This window comes from Schistocerca nitens, chromosome 4 (assembly GCF_023898315.1).
Source record: "Schistocerca nitens isolate TAMUIC-IGC-003100 chromosome 4, iqSchNite1.1, whole genome shotgun sequence".
NCBI classification, from domain to species: domain Eukaryota; kingdom Metazoa; phylum Arthropoda; class Insecta; order Orthoptera; family Acrididae; genus Schistocerca; species Schistocerca nitens.
Genome location: NC_064617.1, coordinates 313,635,200 through 313,641,921, shown reverse-complemented (window position 1 = coordinate 313,641,921; position 6,722 = coordinate 313,635,200). Strand labels below are relative to the sequence as shown.

Below are 6,722 nucleotides of genomic sequence, written 5' to 3'. Positions count from 1 at the left end.
GTACCTCATTCAAACTCAGTGAGGTGTTGATAATAGCTTCTTTGTCTCCTTGTTGTCATTCTTGACTAACACCAATTCACAGCGTCCATTGTCAAAGATAAATAACGCTCACAATCGTTACAGCATGTACGAGAGTCACTCCAAAAGAAATGCACACTATTTTTGTAAAAATACAGTTTTCATTCTGCATGTGTGGATGTTTTACAGTGTGAGATACATCCGTCCCGCTTGCTTTCAAACTTAGTTCAACCTATTCCCGTCAGTGGCGCCGTCACAGCATGTCTTCAAGGTGGCTGCTACACTTGACGTCCGTCAGAAGCCACGTGGTGTCATAGAATTCCTTTGCTGCCATAACGAGACAGTGGGAAACATCCAGAAGAGGTTGGAAAAGGTGTGTGAAGATGGTGCTGTCGATCGCAGTACAGATAGACGGTGGGCAAGCAGGTTACGTGATGAAAGCGGGCACGGCAATATTGAGGATTGTCCTCTCAGCGGCAGGCCTCGTACTGCACGCACTCCAGACAATGTGCAGAGAGTTAACGAATTGGTGACTGCTGACACATCGGCAAAAGCAGGATGTTTTGCTGTTGCACGACAATGCACGGTCACATGTGAGTCAAAAGACCATGGAAGCGATCACAAAACTCGGATGGACAACAATGAAACACCCGCCTTACAGTCCTGACCTGGCTCCATGTGATTATCATTTCCTTGGGAAATTGAAAGACTCTCTTCGTGGAACAAGGTTTGAAGATGATTACTCCCTTGTGCACGCTGTCAAACAGTGGCTCCAAAAGGTTGGTCCAGAATTTTACCGTGGCGCTATACAGGCGCTGGTTCCAAGATGGCGTAAGGCAGTTGAGAGGGATGGAAATTATGTGGAGAAATGAAAATATCGTTCCTAAGGGATGTATCTACACACTGTAAAACTTTGAAACATGTTGAATATAAGATCGATTTTAATACGTCGTGGTACGTGAAAATTTAACCAAAACGTAAGGTAAGCAGAGCTCAAAGAGAGCTCAAAGGCTGCAGGGAGTGAAAGCGTAGACCCAAATGAGGTTACAGTTACAAACACAATTTAATTTTATTAAACATTAAAAAACACTTGTTCACTGGTATCACAATAATTTTTTTTTAAACTCCAGGCCTGAAGGGCCGCTGAACTTTCACAACTGCAATGTCAGAATGACAACGTTAAGATTCAACACAAGGAGATAATCACGGTCTGAAGGACACAACACCTTTGATTAATTATTGACCAATACAATAAGTCACTGAAATGAATGACTTTAATCATTCGGCCAGAAGGGCCAATCAAATATAACCACAAATGCTGTTTTGATAGTGCTACAAGAATGCAAAACCAACAGTTAATTTACTTCGTCGAAAGGAACAGTAAAGACCAAACGACAAATTCATATACCAAAGGTTTTTTTTAATGAAACAAGCTAACAAAATAAAATTAATAACGAAAAAGGGGTAGTGACGTCGCCACTCGGCCTGAAGGGCCTGAATATCAGTAGTAATAAATATTTGAGAATGGTCGAAGTTAGTGAGTTAGCACTGAAAACCAGCCCGTGCTCCTCACCACTAGGAAAAATTTACAATCAGCTGTACTAGGACTGCCTGCTTTAGTAATATGGCACAGACCAGCAGAACAACTAGAAACTTCACCAACGTGGCGAATCGTCCACATAGGGCATGAAAAACTCTCCATAACACATAAAATAAAAATTACTGAACATTGAAACACATGGTTCAAAATATAACGCCTATCTAGGTAGGGACTGTTAATGACGCCCTCTGGCCTTCGTAAATCTTCGACTTAGTAAATCTGACGGAGAGTACTAAATAATAATACCACTCAACAAATTGTAAAATACAAGAACGTTATTGCACTTGGGTCGGAATATAATTTCAACCACAGATAATATTTTAGGTTCAGTTATTAAGGCACAGAGAATTACCACTCTTTTCTATTGATAGCTACACTTGACGATATAACAGCAGATCATTGAATCGGGATTTCTGGCACACCTGAGGCTACTAAAATTGCGAAACACCATGGCACACGACCATAGAGAAAAACACACCCGACGACACGGGCAGAAATTGAGTGTGACACATCAAGTCAAGAAATTCTCACCGTTAGTCCAGAAGGCAGACAAGCATTCGGCGACAGGTTGCAACCAGCACCAACTCGAGATATGTGAATCGCCCCAGTTCCGCCATAGCAACGCGGACACACCACGTCAACAGTTGCCACGCCGAGCTTCCTTATCACACAGCCCGTCCAGAACGACTGCCGCTGTCCCGAGTACACACGCTTGTAGCAATCACGTGCGTTCACTGAAAGTTATACCACCCTACCCACAACATTGCGCTGCCACATAGCCGGAAACTAAACTCCCCGTGACACTCCGGCAGCAGCACTCGATACTCTCGTCGTCAGCAGGTCTCTCCACAGAACGCAGCGCCCTCCGAAATTTAAAAGCAAACGGACCAATCGCAGCAGAGCAAAGCCAAGGCTCCAAAAGACGACACACCACACCTAGGCAAAGCTGAAGATGATACGGTTCAGATTTATAAAAAAAAAAAAAAAATTGTGTGCATTTCTTTTGGAGTGACCCTCGTATTTAAAGGAAAGATTATTTGCATCCTCATAATGGTGCCACTAGTGCCATTCTCATGCCACTGGCATGAAATGTAAAGAGACAATCTTTCAGATGTAGAAACACGCCTACCAACTTTTGTTTACGTCGCACAGATCTTTCGTGGTGTTGCGATTTTCCTTCTGTCAGTGTATAAACCGGCAATAGCTCAAAAATGAGATTACGAAAGATAGACAAAAGTAACATCCTCCTTTCACGCGTTTCTGGACCTCTCCGTTATCAGACCTATGAAGAAACCACATACAGTCCTATGTCGCCTCCTACTACATTCCGGCACATCATCAGTACCCAAAGTTTTATTTCATCAGCAGTTCTTGCCGCTTGTCTCATCTATGCCTTGCGTCTCACCAGCCGTATATTCTTGCTAACTATATCAGTATTTTCAGGGGGACTTGGACTGTTGTAGGCGGACGGACGGAGCTGTGAACAACAGGTCGTTCGCTGTCAGACGTAAACTCGAACCGCCTCGCGAGCTTCGCAGTGCACGACGGGTGTCGATTTCCCAAGTTACGCCGGCAGAGTTTTCGGGGCTGACAGAAATCCGTTATTCCATTAGGGGTGGTGATGTGGCGTGGTCTGCCGTGGAGGTCTGATTGCCGGCGGTAGCAGTGGCGATGGTTCGGCTTCGGCCGCACAGTCCGTCATTGCTCCTCAATAATTACACCCTTCTGCCAGCGTCGACTGCGGCCCAATAAGCAACTCCGTGACGTGGATAGGTCTCTCTCGAAACTTGGTACCGCCTTGAGGAATTCATGTGGCATAATCTCTCAAAAAGTAAGTCGCTCGGCAGAAGAAATAATAGAAGGAAAATAGCAGGTGACTAACAGTGCACTTTAGTGGTCCTATGAAATAAGAAGTATCTGTAGCACAATGTAGCAAATTTCCCGTGTAATTTCACGTTGTCTTTTATCTTTATATAGGCTAAAATTGCACAGCTGCAGAGGCAGCATGGCTCAATATTTCTGCCGGGGCTTTCAACGAGCCTTTGAGTCCATACCACGTATTGTAATTTTTTTGAGAATAATATTCGCAATAGCACATAAAATTGATTATACGAGTACTGGATACAGCATGTCCATTTATCTTCACCGTCACAAAGAACTTTCCATCCGGAAGCAAAAAACAAAAAGTATCATGAAAATGTTGTTTAGCTCCGAGTGGGCATTAGTCAGCATGATTGCCTTTCTTGTACAAGGGTGAGTCAAAATAAAACTTTAAATTTGTAATAACGAATCGAAATTTCGCGCCGTTATCCTGTAAGTTGGTAAGTGTGCTACAAACAGCGTGCAGAATGTAGCTGGCAGCATAGTGCAGATGCACACATACCGTCGTAGTATCAGTATAAAAATGGCCGCCCCGCTTGCGACTTGCACCAGGGAAGAACAGCGTTCTGTTGTACGGTTTTTGCGTAGTGAAGGTGTGAAACCTCTTGGAATTCATCGACGAATGAAGGTTCAGTACGGTGATACATGTTTGTCACAGCAGCAAATGTACGAATGGCGTAGGAAGTTCTCGAATGGTGTGACTTTAGTGGAAGATGCTCCTCGCCCATGTGAAGCACGAGCTCCGACTCCACAGAACATTGCAGCGGTTGAAGCCATAGTGAAGGAAAACCGCCGAGTGACACTGAATGACATTGCAGCGTGTTTACAGATTAGTCATGGGTCAGCACAACACATTGGGCCTGATGTGCTCCAGTTTCACAAAGTGTCTGCAAGATGGGTGCTACGGTAGCTGACTCCTGAAATGAGAGAACGAAGAGTTGATGTTTGTGAAGAACTTCTTCGGCACTTTGAACGAGAAGGTGATGGCTTCCTTCCAAGAAACTTTACTGGGGACGAAACCTGGGTTCAGTTCCACCAACCGGAAACGAAGAAAGCAAGCAAGAAATGGCGCCATTCGTCTTGACCAAAACCAAAGAAGTTTCGAACAGAACCATCAGCAGGGAAGGTTATGGTGACTCTCTTTTCGGACAAAAAAGGCGTAATTTTTAAGCATTACATGCCTAGAGGGACCAATGTTCTAACATTCTGCGTGGTGTCTGTTTGTTCTAAGTCGTGTCTCCCTACTACTTTCGCGCAACGACGCTCTGAGCGTGTTTTTTAGGGAATTGACTAGATTGAACCTGGGACCTGTTGCTGGTAAGGGGACGCCAGACAACACATGACATGTAGGGTTCAGAAGGGTTCAGTGAGACTAGCGATGATATAACCAAATACTTAATGATTTCAGCGTCAGCTCCACTGCACTCCCTGTAAAAGAATCTTAATATTAACTAAATTTAGTGGAAGGGGTTCAAGGCTTTCCTATTTTTAATTAGCTGGTAAAATAACGTAGAAAAAGCAGTTAAGTCTACCATTGGATATTTTATTCTTCTCACAAAACATTGTTTACAAATTGCACTATTGATAAAAGGAAATATTTTAATGCAGGATGGTAAAAACCAACTGCGTTCAACAAAAATGTGAACGAATATTCCCTGAATGGGTTTCCAAGTTCTACAATGGATCGAAGGATGACCTATGCCATATCACATCTATAATCTAGGTTTAAGTTAAGCTTCACAAAAGAGAAAGCTATCAAAATGGTCTACAGTGACCCTCAATTATCTTTAATTACTTATCTAACTTGTCATAAATTACAGTGGCTGATGTGGCTTCTCAATAATTATATATCAGAAAAATCATCGCATTTCAGATTTTAACTTACGTAGCAAATGTGAATACCATGAGCTTCAATTGACGATCGACACTAGTATTCCATAAAAAGGGAATGTAACAGATGAGACTTCTGCAGTTCTGAGTGAAGCCTTATGCACTCAAAAATGTGGCATCGTGTGCATTCATTACCTTGTCGGTGTTCGTCAGGGGGCGGCGGGTGGCACAGCTCCACGCACCTCGCCATCTTTTAACATGGGCTGGGGGGTGGTCCTGGTGGTTGGCTGGCGACGTGGGTGTCCATCCCTTATCGTAGGGCCTTCTACCTTAACACGGTTCTGCTCTCGGCTTCTGTTCCCGTTTCTTCCCTCGGAACTGCGTCTGTTTCATGGTGGGAAGGTATGACATGCATTTAGGTGTTCTTGTGTTCGTCTGTGATATTCCATTTGCTCACTCGTTGATCGTATTACTTTGGTTAATTTATGTCAGGATTTATTTGGAGCTATGTGACATACTTCCGGATTTGCTTATCATGTCAGGGTTTTCATGGAAGGTGTTGGATTTGCCTGACACCTTGCATGTCACCACCATTCGAATTTAATTTTTGCACTGAAGTTAGGCAATGATTGAATCGTTGTCTAAGTCAGTCAAAAATTATTCCTTTATCTAAATTTTGTTGCCTACTGTTCAGCCATGTTATCCTGGTTCTATGCTAGTTTGTATTACTAATTTGTATTTTTATATTCTTCCATATTATTCTCAAAAATATGTTTATATCGACAAGAGAAGAATATTTTTATGTTATTATAATTATTATTTTCTTTCTTTACTTAAGTGTGAAGTTTGTCTTTTAAGAAGTTTGTTATCGAAAGTGAGGAGTCTCACATCGATTTTCTTGGAAACATCGTTTTGTTTATATAAATGTAGTAATTAAGTAAAATCTATTCTTAACACATTTTCTAAGTAGAAATGATAATTAAATGAACACCCTAGCTGCAAGCAGGCGTTGATACATTTAGTTGGGGACATGTTGAAAATGTGTGCCCCGACCGGGACTCGAACCCGGGATCTCCTGCTTACATGGCAGACGCTCTATCCATCTGAGCCACCGCGGGCACAGAGGATAGTGCGTCTGCAGGGACTTATCCCCTGCACGCTCCCCGTGAGATCCACATTCCCAACATGTCCACAACACTACATTCGTAGTGCGCCTATTAGATGTTTGCCCATCATACTCATTACTCGTGGCAGATTAATCTACCAAGTCCCGTACGAGTTCGGGCATAGCGTGTGCGTTCGCACACAATAAGGTCAAAGGCTGGGAACCCATATTTTATTTTAACTATATATGACCATGCAGCTTTGCTAGAATAGAAATGATAATTAAATG

At 42.9% G+C, this 6,722-nt stretch overlaps 1 non-coding gene across 1 annotated transcript; it reads right to left on the bottom strand.

Annotated features, from left to right (window-relative positions):
* Nucleotides 1-6,373: 6,373 nt before the first annotated feature.
* Trnat-ugu (transfer RNA threonine (anticodon UGU)) lies at nt 6,374-6,448 on the bottom strand. The gene has a single exon. It is a non-coding gene; the product is annotated as a tRNA-Thr (tRNA).
* Between the last annotated feature and the right edge of the window lie 274 nt (nt 6,449-6,722).